Genomic DNA, 26875 nt, shown 5'->3' on the forward strand with positions numbered 1-26875 from the left:
TAAAGGGAATCTGTCAGCAGGTTTTTACTATGCAAGAGATAGAGGCTGAAACACAGAATTCAGGGATGTGTCACTTGACAAAGTGCGTGCTGTTGTCTACTAACTGAAGGATTTATCACTAAGGGATTAACATTGGGACTACACTAGTCCGGCAATGCCCCCTCCTGTGATAAGCAGCTCTCTGTCTATGGACTTTGTACACAGAGAGCGCACGAGTACAACATTTATAACCAAACGTTTTGCATCTATATAAATCAAATCTTGTGTTTTATGCCTTAAGTAATTTTCCCAGCTTTGGCTTATCCAGGTATTTACAGGGTGGGTGGTGGGTAAAGACGGAGAGATGGTTCTCTGAAGCCGAGCACCGTCATCACGTTAGTCCTGAACAGCATGGACGCCTTGTTTTATTGTCTGACAAGATGAAATGAAATGTCGAGCTCTGGTCTTGCAGGGATTGGTTTTGAAAGGGTGGCTGGATCTGACCTGCGGGAGGGAAGCCAATGCTAAAAAGGCTCTGAAGTACTTTGAGGACGGACAGAGCGATGACACGGACGTGTTCGCAATGATGGGAAGGGTAAGATCATCAAAAATGGTGGCGTGAATGCCGAGTTCATTGTTCTAGTAAATGTCTTGCTATCGATGCAGTTTTACTTAAAGGGGTTTTTCCACAAACAAAGTTGATTTTAATCAATAAATCTTGGAATAATAATAATTTCCACAATTGGATGTGTTTAAATAAAATGTTCCTGTGCTGAGATAATCTTATAAATGTGCCCCTGCTGTGTACTGTGTAATGGCTGTGTCTGACCATGCGGGAACATGGTCTGATCATACCACAGCTCCTGGGCAGGGGAGGAAGCAAAAGAGTATACAGACATTACAGCAGAGGATCACACCTGATTCTTTCTGTGAGATAAAACATTTTTTAAAAAGATGCAGAGAAATATTTTATCTCACAGAAAGAATCAGGTGTGATCCCGTGCTGTAATGTCTGTATACTCTTTTGCTTCCTCCCCTGCCCAGGAGCTGTGGTATGATCAGACCATGTTCCCGCATGGTCAGACACAGCCATTACACAGTACACAGCAGGGGCACATTTATAAGATTATCTCAGCACAGGAACATTTTATTTAAACACATCCAATTGTGGAAATTATTGTTATTCCAAGATTTATTGATTAAAATCAACTTTAAAATTAACTTTGTTAGTGGGAAAACCCCTTTAACTTACATCTGGATAATCTTGTAGATAATCTGGTCATAAAGGTAAAGTTTATTAGGAGCATCCAGAAAGGAGGGGAGTTAAGGGGGGCTTGTATATTGATGACCTATCGATTAATATTGGATGTGTGGGGGTCTGTTCCTCAGTGCACCCTTCGATCAGTTGTTGTCCTCTTCACTGACAGATGTGCACAGTGTAGTGACCATCTTTGGATGCTGCAGCTCCGCTCCTATTCACTTCTATAGGAGCTTCCGCACCCGAGAGTGGTCATAAAGCAGCGCATAGAGCTGTGCTCCTCTGCTCCTATACAGCTGGCTGCAGCTACAAACAGCTGACCGACGGATCCTCACCGATGTAGGTGCATTACTGAATATTGGGCAGCAGCATTCATATTGGCGATGCTGAAAGGCCCCATCAGTCCTTCTACATAAATGAGTACCAGTACTATAAATGTAGGCTTCTCTGACGCTTCACATAGGATCTACTTACAACGTAGGTGGTTTCACACGTCCGACATTAACGGTCCGAGCACCAAGCGCAGTACCCGGGCTGGACGCAGTCTCCATGTATGAACTTAAGAGCCTTATATATGTCTAGGAGTCTGTAAAGTGGAGTCAGGAGACCCGCGGCCGGTCCAGACATAGCGGTCCATACTCAGACCGTGAATGCTGGACATGTGAAACCGTCTAAGTTATAAGTAGATCCTTATGAAACGTCATTAAATCCTACTTAAAGAGGCTTTCCCATGCTCATAGGACGGCCCATAAATGTCTCATAGATGTGGTCCCACTTATCCCTAGAACAATGATCCCTGGCCACGTCCTGCCGCAAGAGTGAACGGAGATGAGCTTTACTATTGTAGTTCCAGAACTCCCATAGAAGTAAACGGGAGTCAGGGAATGATATAGCCCAGCGACTTCCCCCCCGGTGTAGCCCAGTGGACCCCCTGTATAGCCCAGTGACCCCCCTCCCCTGGTATAACCCAGTGACTCCCCCCCCCCCCCTTGGTATAACCCAGTGACTCCCCCCTGTATAGCCCAGTGGCTTACCCCTTGGTTTAGCCCAGTGACCCCCCCCCCCCATCCCGGTGTAGTCCAGTGACCCCTGCACCTCCTGGTATAGCCCGGTGACTTCCTCTCCAGTATAGCCCGGTGACTTCCTCTCCGGTATAGCCCAGTGACCTTCCTCCCCGGTATAGCCCAGTGACCTTCCTCCCCGGTATAGCCCAGTGACCTTCCTCCCCGGTATAGCCCAGTGACCTTCTCCCCCCTGGTATAGCCCAGTGACCTTCCTCCCTGGTATAGCCCAGTGACCTTCCTCCCCGGTATAGCCCGGTGACTTCCTCCCCGGTATAGCCCAGTGACCTTCCTCCCCGGTATAGCCCAGTGACCTTCCTCCCCGGTATAGCCCGGTGACTTCCTCCCCGGTATAGCCCGGTGACTTCCTCCCCGGTATAGCCCAGTGACCTTCCTCCCCGGTATAGCCCAGTGACCTTCCTCCCCGGTATAGCCCAGTGACCTTCCTCCCCGGTATAGCCCAGTGACCTTCTCCCCCCTGGTATAGCCCAGTGACCTTCCTCCCTGGTATAGCACAGTGACTTCCTCCCCCCTGGTATAGCCCAGTGACCTTCCTCCCCGGTATAGCCCAGTAACCTTCTCCCCCCCGGTATAGCCCAGTGACCTTCCTCCCCGGTATAGCCCAGTGACTTCCTCCCCCCTGGTATAGCCCAGTGACCTTCCTCCCCGGTATAGCCCAGTGACCTTCCTCCCCGGTATAGCCCAGTGACCTTCTCCCCCCCGGTATAGCCCAGTGACCTTCCTCCCCCCCGGTATAGCCCAGTGACCTTCCTCCCCCCCGGTATAGCCCAGTGACCTTCCTCCCCGGTATAGCCCAGTGACCTTCCTCCCCCCTGGTATAGCCCAGTGACCTTCCTCCCCGGTATAGCCCAGTGACTTCCTCACCGGTATAGCCCAGTGACTTCCTCCCCGGTATAGCCCAGTGACCTTCCTCCCCGGCATAGCCCAGTGACTTCCTCACCGGTATAGCCCAGTGACCTTCTCCCCCCCGGTATAGCCCAGTGACTGATTGTGAGCCCCAATGGGGACAGTGATGATGTCTGTGAAGCGCTGTGGAATTAATGGCGCCATATAAGTGAGTAAAATAAATAAAAAATAAATTCAGGAGCATTGCAGGATTGACACCAGGATAAAATATCACATATACATTTATTGCAGTTGACTGGTCGTCTCTGGGGAATATTCCCACAAACCTAATTCTTTGTGCAGTTAAACGTTTTGCCATTTTAGAATTGACTTTCTGTAGGAATTCTTCATGCTTCTTGAGATCTCTGCTTGCTGTCACGGTGTATTTCAAGGGAATGTGATCTGTTCTGTTCATGACGTGATCACACCGGTCCAGTTATCAGATCTAGATCTTGTTGTCAGCTGGAAAACCTCCCTTGAAAAATATACACAGATAGCAATGTAAAAAGACTCATTATTGTCCATGAGAAGAATCGTTCATAACATGGAAAATGCCGCTATTAGCACTGACTGTTCAGTCTATCTAATACTTGAGAACCTTTATGACCAGGTAAATGGGAGCAGTTGTCCAGGACTTGTATATTGATGACGTATCATACCGGAGGTGGTCTGTCACCCGTGGATCCCACAGTGGCTCTGTGGAGTGGCTGTTCTTGGGTGAAGCAGCTCACTTCAATAGTGCCCGAGGTGCAGTACCAAGTACGGCCACTACACGTGTACGGCGCTGCACTGATCACACTGCAAATCTGACCTCCATGGGAGCCGCATGCAGCTGATCGGTGGGATGCCGGGTGTCAGACCCCACTGATTACATATTCACGGCCTTTCCTTAGGATAGGCGATCAATATCTAATTTCCTGCCCCTGTAAGAGACCATAAGTGCTCGTCCAATGTATGCTTTTCTCACAATTACTATTCAGAAGCAGTATACGGCTTTTGCTACATAGAGCATTTAATGCATGCACATGGCTTTATTTTAGGCTCACTATTACGAGTTACGACAGAATTATTCCGGAGCCTTGGAAGTCGTGAACAAAATCCTGGCCAGCCATCCGGGCTTCACCCCGGCTCTCATTAACGAAATGAGTCTCCAGCTCGCTCTGCAGGACTGGGACCAGACAGTGGAGACGGCACTAAGGTTCAGTACGCAGCGCTCGCACCGCCAGCAGAGCGTTACAGATATTGGGAATTGTGTGGGCTGCCGGCATTTCAGCTGCTAGGAAAACAGAGAAGAAGCAATTATGGAAGTAAATGGCTGAATCTGACAGTCATCAGTAGTTTAAACATTTTTTTTACCGGAAACCTTGTAGATTGTGTGCGAGTTGCATATAAAAACATCGCTATCTATTGTCACCGTCTCCTTAAGAGCACTTGCTCCTGTCAGTGTACTACATTTAAAGCAGATCTGTCACCAGAATTCACAATGCAAACTGCATACATTATTATTGGCCCTGAGACTGATGTGGCTGGTGTGCTTCTTTTGTATATCTATAGCTGAATAGCAGTATAATCTTTCATGAAATTTTATCTCAATGTGCCTGATTGACAACTCATCACTGTCCCTCTCCCCTGCTGAGATCTCACCCTGCTCAGAACAAGTTGCAGCTGTTAGTCAAGTTGGGTGGGTAGTGACTGAATTTACTTGGATCCATGAGGTCTCACATTATATCTGGACCAAAAAACTTTTCATCTCAATATCAGAACCAGGACGTCCTATGTCAGGTGAGGTTGCATCGGCGTCCTATGTCAGGTGAGGTTGCATCGGCGTCCTATGTCAGGTGAGGATGTATGGGCGTCCTATGGCCGGAGAGGTTGTATGGGTTTCCTATGTCAGGTGAGGTTGTATCGGCGTCCTATGTCAGGTGAGGTTGTATCGGTGTCCTATGTCAGGTGAGGTTGTATGAGCGTCCTATGGCGGGTGAGGTTGTATGGGCTTCCTATGTCAGGTGAGGTTGTATCTGCGTCCTATAGCAGGTGAGGTTGTATCGGCGTCCTATGGCAGGTGAGGTTGTATGGGCGTCCTGTGTCAGGTGAGGTTGTATCGGCGTCCTATGGCAGGTGAGGTTGTATCGGCGTCCTATGGCAGGTGAGGTTGTATCGGCGTCCTATGTCAGGTGAGGTTGTATCTGCGTCCTATAGCAGGTGAGGTTGTATCGGCGTCCTATGGCAGGTGAGGTTGTATGGGCGTCCTGTGTCAGGTGAGGATGTATGGGCGTCCTATGGCAGGTGAGGTTGTATGGGCGTCCTCTGTCAGGTGAGGATGTATGGGCGTCCTATGGTAGGTGAGGTTGTATGGGCGTCCTGTGTCAGGTGAGTTGTATGGGCGTCCTATAGCAGGTGAGGTTGTATGGGCGTCCTATGGCAGGTGAGGTTGTATGGGCTTCCTATGGCAGGTGAGGTTGTATGGGCTTCCTATGGCATGTGAGGTTGTATGGGCTTCCTATGTCAGGTGAGGTTGTATCTGCGTCCTATAGCAGGTGAGGTTGTATCGGCGTCCTATGGCAGGTGAGGTTGTATGGGCGTCCTGTGTCAGGTGAGGTTGTATCGGCGTCCTATGGCAGGTGAGGTTGTATGGGCGTCCTGTGTCAGGTGAGGTTGTATCGGTGTCCTATGTCAGGTGAGGTTGTATCTGCGTCCTATAGCAGGTGATGTTTTATCGGCGTCCTATGGCAGGTGAGGTTGTATCGGCGTCCTATGGCACGTGAGGTTGTATGGGCGTCCTGTGTCAGGTGAGGATGTATGGGCGTCCTATGGCAGGTGAGGTTGTATGGGCGTCCTGTGTCAGGTGTTGATGTATGGGCGTCCTATGGCAGGTGAGGTTGTATGGGCGTCCTGTGTCAGGTGAGGATGTATGGGCGTCCTATGGCAGGTGAGGTTGTATCGGCGTCCTATGGCAGGTGAGGTTGTATGGGCGTCCTATGGCAGGTAAGGTTGTATCGGCGTCCTATGTCAGGTGAGGTTGTATCAGCATCCTATAGCAGGTGAGGTTGTATGGGCGTCCTATGGCAGGTGAGGTTGTATGGGCGTCCTGTGTCAGGTGAGGTTGTATGGGCGTCCTGTGTCAGGTGAGGTTGTATCGGCATCCTATAGCAGGTGAGGTTGTATGGGCGTCCTATGGCAGGTGAGGTTGTATCTGCGTCCTATGTCAGGTGAGGTTGCATCGGCGTCCTATGTCAGGTGAGGTTGTATCGGCATCCTATGTCAGGTGAGCTTGTATCTGCGTCCTATAGCAGGTGAGGTTGTATCGGCATCCTATGGCAGGTGAGGTTGTATCTGCGTCCTATAGCAGGTGAGGTTGTATCGGCGTCCTATGGCAGCTGAGGTTGTATCGGCGTCCTATGGCAGGTGAGGTTGTATGGGTGTCCTGTGTCAGGTGAGGTTGTATCGGCGTCCTATGGCAGGTGAGGTTGTATGGGCGTCCTATGGCAGGTGAGGTTGTATGGGCGTCCTATGGCAGGTGAGGTTGTATCTGCGTCCTATAGCAGGTGAGGTTGTATCTGCGTCCTAAAGCAGGTGAGGTTGTATGGGCGTCCTATGGCAGGTGAGGTTGTATGGGCGTCCTATGGCGGGTGAGGTTGTATCGGCATCCTATGGCAGGTGAGGTTGTATGGGCGTCCTATGTCAGGTGAGCTTGTATGGGCGTCCTATGGCAGGTGAGGTTGTATGGGCGTCCTATGTCAGGTCAGGTTGTATGGGCGTCCTATATCAGGTGAGGTTGTATCTGCGTCCTATAGCAGGTGAGGTTGTATCGGCGTCCTATGGCAGTTGAGGTTGTATCGGAGTCCTATGGCAGGTGAGGTTGTATGGGCGTCCTATATCAGGTGAGGTTGTATCGGTGTCCTATGGCAGGTGAGGTTGTATGGGCGTCCTATAGCAGGTGAGGTTGTATCGGAGTCCTATGGCAGGTGAGGTTGTATGGGCGTCCTATAGCAGGTGAGGTTGTATCGGCGTCCTATGGCAGGTGAGGTTGTATGGGCGTCCTATGGCAGGTGAGGTTGTATGGGCGTCCTATAGCAGGTGAGGTTGTATGGGCGTCCTATAGCAGGTGAGGTTGTATGGGCGTCCTATAGCAGGTGAGGTTGTATCGGAGTCATATGGCGGGTGAGGTTGTATGGGCATCCTGTGTCAGGTGAGGTTGTATCGGCATCCTATAGCAGGTGAGGTTGTATCGGAGTCCTATGGTAGGTGAGGTTGTATGGGCATCCTGTGTCAGGTGAGGTTGTATCGGCGTCCTATGGCAGGTGAGGTTGTATCGGCGTCCTATGGCAGGTGAGGTTGTATGGGTGTCCTGTGTCAGGTGAGGTTGTATCGGCGTCCTATGGCAGGTGAGGTTGTATGGGCGTCCTATGGCAGGTGAGGTTGTATCTGCGTCCTATAGCAGGTGAGGTTGTATCTGCGTCCTATAGCAGGTGAGGTTGTATGGGCGTCCTATGGCAGGTGAGGTTGTATGGGCGTCCTATGGCGGGTGAGGTTGTATCGGCATCCTATGGCAGGTGAGGTTGTATGGGTGTCCTATGTCAGGTGAGGTTGTATGGGAGTCCTATGGCAGGTGAGGTTGTATGGGCGTCCTATGTCAGGTGAGGTTGTATGGGCGTCCTATATCAGGTGAGGTTGTATCTGCGTCCTATAGCAGGTGAGGTTGTATCGGCGTCCTATGGCAGTTGAGGTTGTATCGGAGTCCTATGGCAGGTGAGGTTGTATGGGCGTCCTATATCAGGTGAGGTTGTATCGGCGTCCTATGGCAGGTGAGGTTGTATGGGCGTCCTATAGCAGGTGAGGTTGTATCGGAGTCCTATGGCAGGTGAGGTTGTATGGGCGTCCTATAGCAGGTGAGGTTGTATCGGCGTCCTATGGCAGGTGAGGTTGTATGGGCGTCCTATGGCAGGTGAGGTTGTATGGGCGTCCTATAGCAGGTGAGGTTGTATCGGAGTCCTATGGCAGGTGAGGTTGTATGGGCGTCCTATAGCAGGTGAGGTTGTATCGGCGTCCTATGGCAGGTGAGGTTGTATGGGCGTCCTATGGCAGGTGAGGTTGTATGGGCGTCCTATAGCATGTGAGGTTGTATGGGCGTCCTATAGCATGTGAGGTTGTATGGGCGTCCTATAGCAGGTGAGGTTGTATGGGCGTCCTATAGCAGGTGAGGTTGTATCGGAGTCATATGGCGGGTGAGGTTGTATGGGCATCCTGTGTCAGGTGAGGTTGTATCGGCATCCTATAGCAGGTGAGGTTGTATCGGAGTCCTATGTCAGGTGAGGTTGTATGGGCGTCCTATAGCAGGTGAGGTTGTATCGGAGTCCTTTGGCAGGTGAGGTTGTATGGGCATCCTGTGTCAGGTGAGGTTGTATCGGCGTCCTATGTCAGGTGAGGTTGTATCGGTGTCCTATGTCAGATGAGGTTGTATCTGCGTCCTATAGCAGGTGAGGTTGTATCGGCGTCCTATGGCAGGTGAGGTTGTATGGGCGTCCTGTGTCAGGTGAGGATGTATGGACGTCCTATGGCAGGTGAGGTTGTATGGGCGTCCTCTGTCAGGTGAGGATGTATGGGCGTCCTATGGTAGGTGAGGTTGTATGGGCGTCCTGTGTCAGGTGAGGTTGTATGGGCGTCCTATAGCAGGTGAGGTTGTATGGGCGTCCTATGGCAGGTGAGGTTGTATGGGCTTCCTATGGCAGGTGAGGTTGTATGGGCTTCCTATGGCATGTGAGGTTGTATGGGCTTCCTATGTCAGGTGAGGTTGTATCTGCGTCCTATAGCAGGTGAGGTTGTATGGGCGTCCTATGGCAGGTGAGGTTGTATCGGTGTCCTATGTCAGGTGAGGTTGTATCTGCGTCCTATGGCAGGTGATGTTTTATCGGCGTCCTATGGCAGGTGAGGTTGTATCGGCGTCCTATGGCACGTGAGGTTGTGTGGGCGTCCTGTATCAGGTGAGGTTGTATGGGCGTCCTATGGCAGGTGAGGTTGTATGGGCGTCCTATGGCAGGTGAGGTTGTATGGGCGTCCTATGGCAGGTGAGGTTGTATGGGCGTCCTATGGCAGATGAGGTTGTATGGGCGTCCTATGGCAGATGAGGTTGTATGGGCGTCCTATGGCAGGTGAGGTTGTATGGGCGTCCTATGGCAGGTGAGGTTGTATGGGTGTCCTATGGCAGGTAAGGTTGTATCGGCGTCCTATGTCAGGTGAGGTTGTATCGGCATCCTATAGCAGGTGAGGTTGTATGGGCGTCCTATGGCAGGTGAGGTTGTATGGGTGTCCTATGTCAGGTGAGGTTGTATGGGAGTCCTATGGCAGGTGAGGTTGTATGGGCGTCCTATGTCAGGTGAGGTTGTATGGGCGTCCTATATCAGGTGAGGTTGTATCTGCGTCCTATAGCAGGTGAGGTTGTATCGGCGTCCTATGGCAGTTGAGGTTGTATCGGAGTCCTATGGCAGGTGAGGTTGTATGGGCGTCCTATATCAGGTGAGGTTGTATCGGCGTCCTATGGCAGGTGAGGTTGTATGGGCGTCCTATAGCAGGTGAGGTTGTATCGGAGTCCTATGGCAGGTGAGGTTGTATGGGCGTCCTATAGCAGGTGAGGTTGTATCGGCGTCCTATGGCAGGTGAGGTTGTATGGGCGTCCTATGGCAGGTGAGGTTGTATGGGCGTCCTATAGCATGTGAGGTTGTATGGGCGTCCTATAGCAGGTGAGGTTGTATGGGCGTCCTATAGCAGGTGAGGTTGTATCGGAGTCATATGGCGGGTGAGGTTGTATGGGCATCCTGTGTCAGGTGAGGTTGTATCGGCATCCTATAGCAGGTGAGGTTGTATCGGAGTCCTATGTCAGGTGAGGTTGTATGGGCGTCCTATAGCAGGTGAGGTTGTATCGGAGTCCTTTGGCAGGTGAGGTTGTATGGGCATCCTGTGTCAGGTGAGGTTGTATCGGCGTCCTATGTCAGGTGAGGTTGTATCGGTGTCCTATGTCAGATGAGGTTGTATCTGCGTCCTATAGCAGGTGAGGTTGTATCGGCGTCCTATGGCAGGTGAGGTTGTATGGGCGTCCTGTGTCAGGTGAGGATGTATGGGCGTCCTATGGCAGGTGAGGTTGTATGGGCGTCCTCTGTCAGGTGAGGATGTATGGGCGTCCTATGGTAGGTGAGGTTGTATGGGCGTCCTGTGTCAGGTGAGGTTGTATGGGCGTCCTATAGCAGGTGAGGTTGTATGGGCGTCCTATGGCAGGTGAGGTTGTATGGGCTTCCTATGGCAGGTGAGGTTGTATGGGCTTCCTATGGCATGTGAGGTTGTATGGGCTTCCTATGTCAGGTGAGGTTGTATCTGCGTCCTATAGCAGGTGAGGTTGTATGGGCGTCCTATGGCAGGTGAGGTTGTATCGGTGTCCTATGTCAGGTGAGGTTGTATCTGCGTCCTATGGCAGGTGATGTTTTATCGGCGTCCTATGGCAGGTGAGGTTGTATCGGCGTCCTATGGCACGTGAGGTTGTGTGGGCGTCCTGTATCAGGTGAGGTTGTATGGGCGTCCTATGGCAGGTGAGGTTGTATGGGCGTCCTATGGCAGGTGAGGTTGTATGGGCGTCCTATGGCAGGTGAGGTTGTATGGGCGTCCTATGGCAGATGAGGTTGTATGGGCGTCCTATGGCAGATGAGGTTGTATGGGCGTCCTATGGCAGGTGAGGTTGTATGGGCGTCCTATGGCAGGTGAGGTTGTATGGGTGTCCTATGGCAGGTAAGGTTGTATCGGCGTCCTATGTCAGGTGAGGTTGTATCGGCATCCTATAGCAGGTGAGGTTGTATGGGCGTCCTATGGCAGGTGAGGTTGTATGGGCGTCCTGTGTCAGGTGAGGTTATATGGGCGTCCTATGGCAGGTGAGGTTGTATGGGCGTCCTGTGTCAGGTGAGGTTGTATGGGCGTCCTATGGCAGGTGAGGTTGTATATGCGTCCTGTGTCAGGTGAGGTTGTATGGGCGTCCTATGGCAGGTGAGTTTGTATGGGCGTCCTGTGTCAGGTGAGGTTGTATGGGCGTCCTATGGCAGGTGAGGTTGTATGGGCGTACTATGGCAGGTGAGGGTGTATGGGCGTCCTGTGTCAGGTGAGGTTGTATGGGCGTCCTGTGTCAGGTGAGGTTATATGGGCGTCCTATGGCAGGTGAGGTTGTATGGGCGTCCTGTGTCAGGTGAGGTTGTATGGGCGTCCTATGGCAGGTGAGGTTGTATGGGCGTCCTGTGTCAGGTGAGGTTGTATGGGCGTCCTATGGCAGGTGAGTTTGTATGGGCGTCCTGTGTCAGGTGAGGTTGTATGGGCGTCCTATGGCAGGTGAGGTTGTATGGGCGTACTATGGCAGGTGAGGGTGTATGGGCGTCCTGTGTCAGGTGAGGTTGTATGGGCGTCTTATGGCAGGTGAGGTTGTATGGGCGTCGTATGGCAGGTGAGGTTGTATCGGCGTCCTATGGCAGGTGAGGTTGTATGGGCGTCCTATATCAGGTGAGGTTGTATCGGCGTCCTATGGCAGGTGAGGTTGTGTGGGCGTCCTATAGCAGGTGAGGTTGTATCGGAGTCCTATGGCAGGTGAGGTTGTATGGGCGTCCTATAGCAGGTGAGGTTGTATCGGCGTCCTATGGCAGGTGAGGTTGTATGGGCGTCCTATGGCAGGTGAGGTTCTATGGGCGTCCTATGGCAGGTGAGGTTGTATGGGCGTCCTATAGCAGGTGAGGTTGTATGGGCGTCCTATAGCAGGTGAGGTTGTATCGGAGTCATATGGCGGGTGAGGTTGTATGGGCATCCTGTGTCAGGTGAGGTTGTATCGGCATCCTATAGCAGGTGAGGTTGTATCGGAGTCCTATGGCAGGTGAGGTTGTATGGGCATCCTGTGTCAGGTGAGGTTGTATGGGCGTCCTATGTCAGGTGAGGTTGTATGGGCGTCCTATGGCAGGTGAGGTTGTATGGGCGTCCTATGTCAGGTGAGGTTGTATGGGCGTCCTATATCAGGTGAGGTTGTATCTGCGTCCTATAGCAGGTGAGGTTGTATCGGCGTCCTATGGCAGTTGAGGTTGTATCGGAGTCCTATGGCAGGTGAGGTTGTATGGGCGTCCTATATCAGGTGAGGTTGTATCGGCGTCCTATGGCAGGTGAGGTTGTATGGGCGTCCTATAGCAGGTGAGGTTGTATCGGTGTCCTATGGCAGGTGAGGTTGTATGGGCGTCCTATGGCAGGTGAGGTTGTATGGGCGTCCTATAGCAGGTGAGGTTGTATGGGCGTCCCATAGCAGGTGAGGTTGTATGGGCGTCCTATAGCAGGTGAGGTTGTATCGGAGTCATATGGCGGGTGAGGTTGTATGGGCATCCTGGGTCAGGTGAGGTTGTATCGGCATCCTATAGCAGGTGAGGTTGTATCGGAGTCCTATGGCAGGTGAGGTTGTATGGGCATCCTGTGTCAGGTGAGGTTGTATTGGCGTCCTATGGCAGGTGAGGTTGTATCGGCGTCCTATGGCAGGTGAGGTTGTATGGGCGTCCTATGGCAGGTGAGGTTGTATGGGCGTCCTATAGCAGGTGAGGTTGTATGGGCGTCCTATAGCAGGTGAGGTTGTATGGGCGTCCTATAGCAGGTGAGGTTGTATCGGAGTCATATGGCGGGTGAGGTTGTATGGGCATCCTGTGTCAGGTGAGGTTGTATCGGCATCCTATAGCAGGTGAGGTTGTATCGGAGTCCTATGGCAGGTGAGGTTGTATGGGCATCCTGTGTCAGGTGAGGTTGTATGGGCGTCCTATGTCAGGTGAGGTTGTATCGGCGTCCTATGGCAGGTGAGGTTGTATGGGCGTCCTATGGCAGGTGAGGTTGTATGGGCGTCCTATGGCTGGTGAGGTTGTATGGGCGTCCTATGGCTGGTGAGGTTGTATGGGCGTTCTATGGCAGGTGAGGTTGTATGGGCGTTCTATTGCAGGTGAGGTTGTATGGGCGTTCTATTGCAGGTGAGGTTGTATGGGCGTCCTATGGCAGGTGAGGTTGTATGGGCGTCCTATGGCAGGTGAGGTTGTATGGGCGTCCTATGTCAGGTCAGGTTGTATGGGCGTCCTATGGCAGGTGAGGTTGTATGGGCGTCCTATGTCAGGTGAGGTTGTATGGGCGTCCTATGACAGGTGAGGTATGGGCGTCCTATGGCAGGTGAGGTTGTATGGGCGTCCTATGTCAGGTCAGGTTGTATGGGCGTCCTATGGCAGGTCAGGTTGTATGGGCGTCCTATGGCAGGTGAGGTTGTATGGGCGTCCTATGGCAGGTGAGGTTGTATGGTCGTTGTATGGCAGGTGAGGTTGTATGGGCGTCCTATGGCGGGTGAGGTTGTATGGGCGTCCTATGGCGGGTGAGGTTGTATGGGCGTACTATGGCAGGTGAGGGTGTATGGGCGTCCTATGGCGGTTGAGGTTGTATGGGCGTCCTATGGTGGGTGAGGTTGTATAGGCGTCCTATGGCGGGTGAGGTTGTATCGGCGTCCTATGGCGGGTGAGGTTGTATCGGCGTCCTATGGCGGGTGAGGTTGTATGGGCGTACTATGGCAGGTGAGGGTGTATGGGCGTCCTATGGCGGGTGAGGTTGTATGGGCGTCCTATGGTGGGTGAGGTTGTATAGGCGTCCTATGGCGGGTGAGGTTGTATGGGCGTCCTATGGCAGGTGAGGTTGTATCGGCGTCCTATAGCAGGTGAGGTTGTATCGGAGTCATATGGCGGGTGAGGTTGTATGGGCATCCTGTGTCAGGTGAGGTTGTATCGGCATCCTATAGCAGGTGAGGTTGTATCGGAGTCCTATGGCAGGTGAGGTTGTATGGACATCCTGTGTCAGGTGAGGTTGTATTGGCGTCCTATGGCAGGTGAGGTTGTATGGGCGTCCTATGGCAGGTGAGGTTGTATGGGCGTCCTATGGCTGGTGAGGTTGTATGGGCGTTCTATGGCAGGTGAGGTTGTATGGGCGTTCTATGGCAGGTGAGGTTGTATGGGCGTTCTATGGCAGGTGAAGTTGTATGGGCGTCCTATGGCAGGTGAGGTTGTATGGGCGTCCTATGGCAGGTGAGGTTGTATGGGCGTCCTATGGCAGGTGAGGTTGTATGGGCGTCCTATGTCAGGTCAGGTTGTATGGGCGTCCTATGGCAGGTGAGGTTGTATGGGCGTCCTATGGCAGGTGAGGTTGTATGGGCGTCCTATGGCAGGTGAGGTTGTATGGGCGTTCTATGGCAGGTGAGGTTGTATCGGAGTCCTATGGCAGGTGAGGTTGTATCGGCGTCCTATGGCACGTGAGGTTGTATGGGCGTCCTGTGTCAGGTGAGGATGTATCGGCATCCTATAGCAGGTGAGGTTGTATCGGAGTCCTATGGCAGGTGAGGTTGTATGGGCGTCCTATGGCAGGTGAGGTTGTATGGGCGTCCTATGGCAGGTGAGGTTGTATGGGCGTCCTATGGCGGGTGAGGTTTTATGGGCGTCCTATGGCGGGTGAGGTTGTATGGGCGTCCTATGGCGGGTGAGGGTGTATGGGCGTCCTATGGCGGGTGAGGTTGTATGGGCGTCCTATGGCGGGTGAGGTTGTATGGGCGTCCTATGGCAGGTGAGGTTGTATGGGCGTCCTATGTCAGGTGAGGTTGTATGGGCGTCCTATGTCAGGTCAGGTTGTATGGGCGTCCTATGGCAGGTGAGGTTGTATGGGCGTCCTATGGCAGGTGAGGTTGTATGGGCGTCCTATGGCAGGTGAGGTTGTATGGGCGTCCTATGGCTGGTGAGATTGTATGGGCGTCCTATGGCTGGTGAGGTTGTATGGGCGTTCTATGGCAGGTGAGGTTGTATGGGCGTTCTATGGCAGGTGAGGTTGTATGGGCGTCCTATGACAGGTGAGGTTGTATGGGCGTCCTATGGCAGGTGAGGTTGTATGGGCGTCCTATGTCAGGTCAGGTTGTATGGGCGTCCTATGGCAGGTGAGGTTGTATGGGCGTCCTATGGCAGGTGAGGTTGTATGGGCGTCCTATGGCATGTGAGGTTGTATGGGCGTTCTATGGCAGGTGAGGTTGTATGGGCGTCCTATGGCGGGTGAGGTTGTATGGGCGTCCTATGGCGGGTGAGGTTGTATGGGCGTACTATGGCAGGTGAGGGTGTATGGGCGTCCTATGGCGGGTGAGGTTGTATGGGCGTCCTATGGTGGGTGAGGTTGTATAGGCGTCCTATGGCGGGTGAGGTTGTATCGGCGTCCTATGGCGGGTGAGGTTGTATCGGCGTCCTATGGCGGGTGAGGTTGTATGGGCGTCCTATGGCGGGTGAGGTTGTATGGGCGTACTATGGCAGGTGAGGGTGTATGGGCGTCCTATGGCGGGTGAGGTTGTATGGGCGTCCTATGGTGGGTGAGGTTGTATAGGCGTCCTATGGCGGGTGAGGTTGTATGGGCGTCCTATGGCAGGTGAGGTTGTATCGGCGTCCTATAGCAGGTGAGGTTGTATCGGAGTCATATGGCGGGTGAGGTTGTATGGGCATCCTGTGTCAGGTGAGGTTGTATCGGCATCCTATAGCAGGTGAGGTTGTATCGGAGTCCTATGGCAGGTGAGGTTGTATGGACATCCTGTGTCAGGTGAGGTTGTATTGGCGTCCTATGGCAGGTGAGGTTGTATGGGCGTCCTATGGCAGGTGAGGTTGTATGGGCGTCCTATGGCTGGTGAGGTTGTATGGGCGTTCTATGGCAGGTGAGGTTGTATGGGCGTTCTATGGCAGGTGAGGTTGTATGGGCGTTCTATGGCAGGTGAAGTTGTATGGGCGTCCTATGGCAGGTGAGGTTGTATGGGCGTCCTATGGCAGGTGAGGTTGTATGGGCGTCCTATGGCAGGTGAGGTTGTATGGGCGTCCTATGTCAGGTCAGGTTGTATGGGCGTCCTATGGCAGGTGAGGTTGTATGGGCGTCCTATGGCAGGTGAGGTTGTATGGGCGTCCTATGGCAGGTGAGGTTGTATGGGCGTTCTATGGCAGGTGAGGTTGTATCGGAGTCCTATGGCAGGTGAGGTTGTATCGGCGTCCTATGGCACGTGAGGTTGTATGGGCGTCCTGTGTCAGGTGAGGATGTATCGGCATCCTATAGCAGGTGAGGTTGTATCGGAGTCCTATGGCAGGTGAGGTTGTATGGGCGTCCTATGGCAGGTGAGGTTGTATGGGCGTCCTATGGCAGGTGAGGTTGTATGGGCGTCCTATGGCGGGTGAGGTTGTATGGGCGTCCTATGGCGGGTGAGGTTGTATGGGCGTCCTATGGCGGGTGAGGGTGTATGGGCGTCCTATGGCGCGTGAGGTTGTATGGGCGTCCTATGGCGGGTGAGGTTGTATGGGCGTCCTATGGCAGGTGAGGTTGTATGGGCGTCCTATGTCAGGTGAGGTTGTATGGGCGTCCTATGTCAGGTCAGGTTGTATGGGCGTCCTATGGCAGGTGAGGTTGTATGGGCGTCCTATGGCAGGTGAGGTTGTATGGGTGTCCTATGGCAGGTGAGGTTGTATGGGCGTTCTATGGCAGGTGAGGTTGTATGGGCGTCCTATGGCAGGTGAGGTTGTATGGGCGTTCTATGGCAGGTGAGGTTGTATGGGCGTCCTATGGCAGGTGAGGTTGTATGGGCGTCCTATGGCAGGTGAGGGTGTATAGGCGTCCTATGGCGGGTGAGGTTGTATGGGCGTCCTATGGCGGGTGAGGTTGTATGGGCGTCCTATGGCGGGTGAGGTTGTATGGGCGTCCTATGGCGGGTGAGGTTGTATGGGCGTCCTATGGCGGGTGAGGTTGTATGGGCGTCCTATAGCGGGTGAGGTTGTATGGGCGTCCTATGGCGGGTGAGGTTGTATAGGCGTCCTATGGCGGGTGAGGTTGTATCGGCGTCCTATGGCAGGTGAGGTTGTATGGGCGTCCTATGGCGGGTGAGGTTGTATGGGCGTCCTATGGCGGGTGAGGTTGTATGGGCGTCCTATGGCGGGTGAGGTTGTATGGGCGTCCTATGGCGGGTGAGGTTGTATGGGCGTCCTATGGCGGGTGAGGTTGTATGGGCGTCCTATGGCGGGTGAGGTTGTATGGGCGTCCTATGGCGGGTGAGGTTGTATGGGCGTCCTATGGCGGGTGAGGTTGTATGGGCGTCCTATGGCGGGTGAGGTTGTATGGGCGTCCTATGGCGGGTGAGGTTGTATGGGCGTCCTATGGCGGGTGAGGGTGTATGGGCGTCCTATGGCGGGTGAGGTTGTATGGGCGTCCTATGGCGGGTGAGGTTGTATGGGCGTCCTATGGCAGGTGAGGTTGTATGGGCGTCCTATGGCAGGTGAGGTTGTATGGGCGTTCTATGGCAGGTGAGGTTGTATGGGCGTTCTATGGCAGGTGAGGTTGTATGGGCGTTCTATGGCAGGTGAGGTTGTATGGGCGTCCTATGGCATGTGAGGTTGTATGGGCGTCCTATGGCAGGTGAGGTTGTATGGGCGTCCTATGTCAGGTCAGGTTGTATGGGCGTCCTATGGCAGGTGAGGTTGTATGGGCGTCCTATGTCAGGTCAGGTTGTATGGGCGTCCTATGGCAGGTGAGGTTGTATGGGCGTCCTATAGCAGGTGAGGTTGTATGGGCTTCCTATGTCAGGTGAGGTTGTATCTGCGTCCTATTGCAGGTGAGGTTGTATCGGCGTCCTATGGCAGGTGAGGTTGTATGGGCGTCCTGTGTCAGGTGAGGTTGTATCGGCGTCCTATGGCAGGTGAGGTTGTATCGGCGTCCTATGTCAGGTGAGGTTGTATCGGCGTTCTATGGCACGTGAGGTTGTATGGGCGTCCTGTGTCAGGTGAGGATGTATGGGCGTCCTATGGCAGGTGAAGTTGTATGGGCGTCCTGTGTCAGGTGAGGATGTATGGGCGACCTATGGCAGGTGAGGTTGTATGGGCGTCCTGTGTCAGGTGAGGATGTATGGGCGTCCTATGTCAGGTGAGGTTGTATGGGCGTCCTATGTCAGGTGAGGTTGTATGGGCGTCCTATGGCAGGTGAGGTTGTATGGGCGTCCTATGGCAGGTGAGGTTGTATGGGCGTCCTATGGCAGGTGAGGTTGTATGGGCGTCCTATGGCAGGTGAGGTTGTATCGGCGTCCTATGTCAGGTGAGGTTGTATCGGCGTCCTATAGCAGGTGAGGTTGTATCGGCGTCCTATGGCAGGTGAGGTTGTATATGCGTCCTGTGTCAGGTGAGGTTGTATGGGCGTCCTGTGTCAGGTGAGGTTGTATGGGCGTCCTATGGCAGGTGAGGTTGTATGGGCGTCCTATGGCAGGTGAGGTTGTATGGGCGTCCTGTGTCAGGTGAGGATGTATTGGCGTCCTATGGCAGGTGAGGTTGTATGGGCGTCGTATGGCAGGTGAGGTTGTATCGGCGTCCTATGGCAGGTGAGGTTGTATGGGCATCCTATAGCAGGTGAGGTTGTATGGGCGTCCTATGGCAGGTGAGGATGTATGGGCGTCCTGTGTCAGGTGAGGTTGTATGGGCGTCCTATGGCAGGTAAGGTTGTATCGGCGTCCTATGTCAGGTGAGGTTGTATGGGCGTCCTATGGCAGGTGAGGTTGTATGGGCGTCCTGTGTCAGGTGAGGTTGTATGGGCGTCCTGTGTCAGGTGAGGTTGTATGGGCGTCCTGTGTCAGGTGAGGTTGTATCGGCATCCTATAGCAGGTGAGGTTGTATGGGCGTCCTATGGCAGGTGAGGTTGTATCTGCGTCCTATGGCAGGTGAGGTTGCATCGGCGTCCTATGTCAGGTGAGGTTGCATCGGCATCCTATGTCAGGTGAGGTTGTATCTGCGTCCTATAGCAGGTGAGGTTGTATCGGCATCCTATGGCAGGTGAGGTTGTATCTGCGTCCTATAGCAGGTGAGGTTGTATCGGCGTCCTATGGCAGCTGAGGTTGTATCGGCGTCCTATGGCAGGTGAGGTTGTATGGGCGTCCTGTGTCAGGTGAGGTTGTATCGGCGTCCTATGGCAGGTGAGGTTGTATGGGCGTCCTATGGCAGGTGAGGTTGTATCTGCGTCCTATAGCAGGTGAGGTTGTATCTGCGTCCTATAGCAGGTGAGGTTGTATGGGCGTCCTATGGCAGGTGAGGTTGTATGGGCGTCCTATGGCGGGTGAGGTTGTATCGGCATCCTATGGCAGGTGAGGTTTTATATGCGTCCTATGTCAGGTGAGGTTGTATGGGCGTCCTATGGCAGGTGAGGTTGTATGGGCGTCCTATGTCAGGTCAGGTTGTATGGGCGTCCTATATCAGGTGAGGTTGTATCTGCGTCCTATAGCAGGTGAGGTTGTATCGGCTTCCTATGGCAGTTGAGGTTGTATCGGAGTCCTATGGCAGGTGAGGTTGTATGGGCGTCCTATATCAGGTGAGGTTGTATCGGCGTCCTATGGCAGGTGAGGTTGTATGGGCGTCCTATAGCAGGTGAGGTTGTATCGGCGTCCTATGTCAGGTGAGGTTGTATCTGCGTCCTATGGCAGGTGAGGTTGTATGGGCGTCCTATGGCAGGTGAGGTTGTATGGGTGTCCTATGGCAGGTAAGGTTGTATCGGCGTCCTATGTCAGGTGAGGTTGTATCGGCATCCTATAGCAGGTGAGGTTGTATGGGCGTCCTATGGCAGGTGAGGTTGTATGGGCGTCCTGTGTCAGGTGAGGTTGTATGGGCGTCCTATGGCAGGTGAGGTTGTATGGGCGTCCTATGGCAGGTGAGGTTGTATGGGCGTCCTATGGCAGGTGAGGTTGCATGGGCGTCCTGTGTCAGGTGAGGATGTATGGGCGTCTTATGGCAGGTGAGGTTGTATGGGCGTCGTATGGCAGGTGAGGTTGTATCGGCGTCCTATGGCAGGTGAGGTTGTATGGGCGTCCTATGGCAGGTAAGGTTGTATCGGCGTCCTATGTCAGGTGAGGTTGTATCGGCATCCTATAGCAGGTGAGGTTGTATGGGCGTCCTATGGCAGGTGAGGTTGTATGGGCATCCTGTGTCAGGTGAGGTTGTATGGGCGTCCTGTGTCAGGTGAGGTTGTATCGGCATCCTATAGCAGGTGAGGTTGTATGAGCGTCCTATGGCAGGTGAGGTTGTATCTGCGTCCTATGTCAGGTGAGGTTGCATCGGCATCCTATGTCAGGTGAGGTTGTATCGGCATCCTATGTCAGGTGAGGTTGTATCGGCGTCCTATGTCAGGTGAGGTTGTATCTGCGTCCTATAGCAGGTGAGGTTGTATCGGCATCCTATGTCAGGTGAGGTTGTATCTGCGTCCTATGTCAGGTGAGGTTGTCTCTGCGTCCTATGTCAGGTGAGGTTGTCTCTGCGTCCTATGTCAGGTGAGGTTGTATCGGCATCCTATGTCAGGTGAGGTTGTATCTGCGTCCTATAGCAGGTGAGGTTGTATCGGCGTCCTATGGCAGGTGAGGTTGTATCTGCGTCCTATGGCAGGTGAGGTTGTATCGGCGTCCTATGGCAGGTGAGGTTGTATGGGTGTCCTGTGTCAGGTGAGGTTGTATCGGCGTCCTATGGCAGGTGAGGTTGTATGGGCGTCCTATGGCAGGTGAGGTTGTATCTGCGTCCTATAGCAGGTGAGGTTGTATCTGCGTCCTATAGCAGGTGAGGTTGTATGGGCGTCCTATGGCAGGTGAGGTTGTATGGGCGTCCTATGGCGGGTGAGGTTGTATCGGCGTCCTATGGCGGGTGAGGTTGTATGGGCGTCCTATGGCAGGTGAGGTTGTATGGGCGTCCTATGTCAGGTCAGGTTGTATGGGCGTCCTATATCAGGTGAGGTTGTATCGGCGTCCTATGGCAGTTGAGGTTGTATCGGCGTCCTATGGCAGTTGAGGTTGTATCGGAGTCCTATGGCAGGTGAGGTTGTATGGGCGTCCTATATCAGGTGAGGTTGTATCGGCGTCCTATGGCAGGTGAGGTTGTATGGGCGTCCTATAGCAGGTGAGGTTGTATCGGAGTCCTATGGCAGGTGAGGTTGTATGGGCGTCCTCTAGCAGGTGAGGTTGTATGGGCGTCCTATAGCAGGTGAGGTTGTATGGGCGTCCTATAGCAGGTGAGGTTGTATGGGCGTCCTATAGCAGGTGAGGTTGTATCGGAGTCATATGGCGGGTGAGGTTGTATGGGCATCCTGTGTCAGGTGAGGTTGTATCGGCATCCTATAGCAGGTGAGGTTGTATCGGAGTCCTATGGCAGGTGAGGTTGTATGGGCATCCTGTGTCAGGTGAGGTTGTATGGGCGTCCTATGTCAGGTGAGGTTGTATGGGGGTCCTATGGCAGGTGAGGTTGTATGGGTGTCCTATGTCAGGTGAGGTTGTATGGGCGTCCTATATCAGGTGAGGTTGTATCTGCGTCCTATAGCAGGTGAGGTTGTATCGTCGTCCTATGGCAGTTGAGGTTGTATCGGAGTCCTATGGCAGGTGAGGTTGTATGGGCGTCCTATATCAGGTGAGGTTGTATCGGCGTCCTATGGCAGGTGAGGTTGTATGGGCGTCCTATAGCAGGTGAGGTTGTATCGGAGTCCTATGGCAGGTGAGGTTGTATCGGCGTCCTATGGCAGTTGAGGTTGTATCGGAGTCCTATGGCAGGTGAGGTTGTATGGGCGTCCTATGGCAGGTGAGGTTGTATCGGCGTCCTATGGCAGGTGAGGTTGTATGGGCGTCCTATAGCAGGTGAGGTTGTATCGGAGTCCTATGGCAGGTGAGGTTGTATGGGCGTCCTATAGCAGGTGAGGTTGTATCGGCGTCCTATGGCAGGTGAGGTTGTATGGGCGTCCTATGGCAGTTGAGGTTGTATGGGCGTCCTATAGCAGGTGAGGTTGTATGGGCGTCCTATAGCAGGTGAGGTTGTATGGGCGTCCTATAGCAGGTGAGGTTGTATCGGCGTCCTATGGCAGGTGAGGTTGTATGGGCGTCCTATGGCGGGTGAGGTTGTATGGGCGTACTATGGCAGGTGAGGGTGTATGGGCGTCCTATGGCGGGTGAGGTTGTATGGGCGTCCTATGGTGGGTGAGGTTGTATAGGCGTCCTATGGTGGGTGAGGTTGTATGGGCGTCCTATGGCAGGTGAGGTTGTATCGGCGTCCTATAGCAGGTGAGGTTGTATCGGAGTCATATGGCGGGTGAGGTTGTATGGGCATCCTGTGTCAGGTGAGGTTGTATCTGCATCCTATAGCAGGTGAGGTTGTATCGGAGTCCTATGGCAGGTGAGGTTGTATGGGCATCCTGTGTCAGTTGAGGTTGTATTGGCGTCCTATGGCAGGTGAGGTTGTATGGGCGTCCTATGGCAGGTGAGGCTGTATGGGCGTTCTATGGCAGGTGAGGTTGTATGGGCGTCCTATGGCAGGTGAGGTTGTATGGGCGTCCTATGGCGGGTGAGGTTGTATGGGCGTACTATGGCGGGTCAGGTTGTATGGGCGTCCTATGGCGGGTGAGGTTGTATGGGCGTCCTATGGCAGGTGAGGTTGTATGGGCGTCCTATGGCAGGTGAGGTTGTATGGGCGTTCTATGGCAGGTGAGGTTGTATCGGAGTCCTATGGCAGGTGAGGTTGTATGGGCGTCCTATGGCGGGTGAGGTTGTATGGGCGTACTATGGCAGGTGAGGGTGTATGGGCGTCCTATGGCGGGTGAGGTTGTATGGGCGTCCTATGGTGGGTGAGGTTGTATAGGCGTCCTATGGCGGGTGAGGTTGTATGGGCGTCCTATGGCAGGTGAGGTTGTATCGGCGTCCTATAGCAGGTGAGGTTGTATCGGAGTCATATGGCGGGTGAGGTTGTATGGGCATCCTGTGTCAGGTGAGGTTGTATCGGCATCCTATAGCAGGTGAGGTTGTATCAGAGTCCTATGGCAGGTGAGGTTGTATGGGCATCTTGTGTCAGGTGAGGTTGTATTGGCGTCCTATGGCAGGTGAGGTTGTATGGGCGTCCTATGGCAGGTGAGGTTGTATGGGCGTCCTATGGCTGGTGAGGTTGTATGGGCGTCCTATGGCAGGTGAGGTTGTATGTCCGTTCTATGGCAGGTGAGGTTGTATGGGCGTTCTATGGCAGGTGAAGTTGTATGGGCGTCCTATGGCAGGTGAGGTTGTATGGGCGTCCTATGGCAGGTGAGATTGTATGGGCGTCCTATGTCAGGTCAGTTTGTATGGGCGTCCTATGGCAGGTGAGGTTGTATGGGCGTCCTATGGCAGGTGAGGTTGTATGGGCGTCCTATGGCAGGTGAGGTTGTATGGGCGTTCTATGGCAGGTGAGGTTGTATCGGAGTCCTATGGCAGGTGAGGTTGTATCGGCGTCCTATGGCACGTGAGGTTGTATGGGTGTCCTGTGTCAGGTGAGGTTGTATCGGCATCCTATAGCAGGTGAGGTTGTATCGGAGTCCTATGGCAGGTGAGGTTGTATGGGCGTCCTATGGCAGGTGAGGTTGTATGGGCGTCCTATGGCAGGTGAGGTTGTATGGGCGTCCTATGGCGGGTGAGGTTGTATGGGCGTCCTATGGCAGGTGAGGGTGTATGGGCGTCCTATGGCGGGTGAGGTTGTATGGGCGTCCTATGGCGGGTGAGGTTGTATGTGCGTCCTATGGCAGGTGAGGTTGTATGGGCGTCCTATGGCAGGTGAGGTTGTATGGGCGTCCTATGTCAGGTCAGGTTGTATGGGCATCCTATGGCAGGTGAGGTTGTATGGGCGTCCTATGGCAGGTGAGGTTGTATGGGCGTCCTATGGCAGGTGAGGTTGTATGGGCGTTCTATGGCAGGTGAGGTTGTATGGGCGTCCTATGGCAGGTGAGGTTGTATGGGCGTACTATGGCAGGTGAGGGTGTATGGGCGTCCTATGGCGGGTGAGGTTGTATGGGCGTCCTATGGCGGGTGAGGTTGTATGGGCGTCCTATGGCGGGTGAGGTTGTATGGGCGTCCTATGGCGGGTGAGGTTGTATGGGCGTCCTATGGCGGGTGAGGTTGTATAGGCGTCTTATGGCGGGTGAGGTTGTATCGGCGTCCTATGGCAGGTGAGGTTGTATCGGCGTCCCATGGCAGGTGAGGTTGTATGGGTGTCCTGTGTCAGGTGAGGTTGTATCGGCGTCCTATGGCAGGTGAGGTTGTATGGGCGTCCTATGGCAGGTGAGGTTGTATCTGCGTCCTATAGCAGGTGAGGTTGTATCTGCGTCCTATAGCAGGTGAGGTTGTATGGGCGTCCTATGGCAGGTGAGGTTGTATGGGCGTCCTATGGCGGGTGAGGTTGTATGGGCGTCCTATGGCAGGTGAGGTTGTATGGGCGTCCTATGTCAGGTCAGGTTGTATGGGCGTCCTATATCAGGTGAGGTTGTATCTGCGTCCTATAGCAGGTGAGGTTGTATCGGCGTCCTATGGCAGTTGAGGTTGTATCGGAGTCCTATGGCAGGTGAGGTTGTATGGGCGTCCTATATCAGGTGAGGTTGTATCGGCGTCCTATGGCAGGTGAGGTTGTATGGGCGTCCTATAGCAGGTGAGGTTGTATCGGAGTCCTATGGCAGGTGAGGTTGTACGGGCGTCCTCTAGCAGGTGAGGTTGTATGGGCGTCCTATAGCAGGTGAGGTTGTATGGGCGTCCTATAGCAGGTGAGGTTGTATGGGCGTCCTATAGCAGGTGAGGTTGTATCGGAGTCATATGGCGGGTGAGGTTGTATGGGCATCCTGTGTCAGGTGAGGTTGTATCGGCATCCTATAGCAGGTGAGGTTGTATCGGAGTCCTATGGCAGGTGAGGTTGTATGGGCATCCTGTGTCAGGTGAGGTTGTATGGGCGTCCTATGTCAGGTGAGGTTGTATGGGGGTCCTATGGCAGGTGAGGTTGTATGGGTGTCCTATGTCAGGTGAGGTTGTATGGGCGTCCTATATCAGGTGAGGTTGTATCTGCGTCCTATAGCAGGTGAGGTTGTATCGTCGTCCTATGGCAGTTGAGGTTGTATCGGAGTCCTATGGCAGGTGAGGTTGTATGGGCGTCCTATATCAGGTGAGGTTGTATCGGCGTCCTATGGCAGGTGAGGTTGTATGGGCGTCCTATAGCAGGTGAGGTTGTATCGGAGTCCTATGGCAGGTGAGGTTGTATCGGCGTCCTATGGCAGTTGAGGTTGTATCGGAGTCCTATGGCAGGTGAGGTTGTATGGGCGTCCTATGGCAGGTGAGGTTGTATCGGCGTCCTATGGCAGGTGAGGTTGTATGGGCGTCCTATACAGGTGAGGTTGTATCGGAGTCCTATGGCAGGTGAGGTTGTATGGGCGTCCTATAGCAGGTGAGGTTGTATCGGCGTCCTATGGCAGGTGAGGTCGTATGGGCGTCCTATGGCAGTTGAGGTTGTATGGGCGTCCTATAGCAGGTGAGGTTGTATGGGCGTCCTATAGCAGGTGAGGTTGTATGGGCGTCCTATAGCAGGTGAGGTTGTATCGGCGTCCTATGGCAGGTGAGGTTGTATGGGCGTCCTATGGCGGGTGAGGTTGTATGGGCGTACTATGGCAGGTGAGGGTGTATGGGCGTCCTATGGCGGGTGAGGTTGTATGGGCGTCCTATGGTGGGTGAGGTTGTATAGGCGTCCTATGGTGGGTGAGGTTGTATGGGCGTCCTATGGCAGGTGAGGTTGTATCGGCGTCCTATAGCAGGTGAGGTTGTATCGGAGTCATATGGCGGGTGAGGTTGTATGGGCATCCTGTGTCAGGTGAGGTTGTATCGGCATCCTATAGCAGGTGAGGTTGTATCGGAGTCCTATGGCAGGTGAGGTTGTATGGGCATCCTGTGTCAGGTGAGGTTGTATTGGCGTCCTATGGCAGGTGAGGTTGTATGGGCGTCCTATGGCAGGTGAGGCTGTATGGGCGTTCTATGGCAGGTGAGGTTGTATGGGCGTCCTATGGCAGGTGAGGTTGTATGGGCGTCCTATGGCGGGTGAGGTTGTATGGGCGTACTATGGCGGGTCAGGTTGTATAGGCGTCCTATGGCGGGTGAGGTTGTATGGGCGTCCTATGGCAGGTGAGGTTGTATGGGCGTCCTATGGCAGGTGAGGTTGTATGGGCGTTCTATGGCAGGTGAGGTTGTATCGGAGTCCTATGGCAGGTGAGGTTGTATGGGCGTCCTATGGCGGGTGAGGTTGTATGGGCGTACTATGGCAGGTGAGGGTGTATGGGCGTCCTATGGCGGGTGAGGTTGTATGGGCGTCCTATGGTGGGTGAGGTTGTATAGGCGTCCTATGGCGGGTGAGGTTGTATGGGCGTCCTATGGCAGGTGAGGTTGTATCGGCGTCCTATAGCAGGTGAGGTTGTATCGGAGTCATATGGCGGGTGAGGTTGTATGGGCATCCTGTGTCAGGTGAGGTTGTATCGGCATCCTATAGCAGGTGAGGTTGTATCGGAGTCCTATGGCAGGTGAGGTTGTATGGGCATCTTGTGTCAGGTGAGGTTGTATTGGCGTCCTATGGCAGGTGAGGTTGTATGGGCGTCCTATGGCAGGTGAGGTTGTATGGGCGTCCTATGGCTGGTGAGGTTGTATGGGCGTCCTATGGCAGGTGAGGTTGTATGTCCGTTCTATGGCAGGTGAGGTTGTATGGGCGTTCTATGGCAGGTGAAGTTGTATGGGCGTCCTATGGCAGGTGAGGTTGTATGGGCGTCCTATGGC

This window comes from Phyllobates terribilis, unplaced genomic scaffold (assembly GCF_046119375.1).
Source record: "Phyllobates terribilis strain yellow unplaced genomic scaffold, ASM4611937v1 Scaffold_9__5_contigs__length_417890890, whole genome shotgun sequence".
Lineage (NCBI taxonomy): Eukaryota > Metazoa > Chordata > Amphibia > Anura > Dendrobatidae > Phyllobates > Phyllobates terribilis.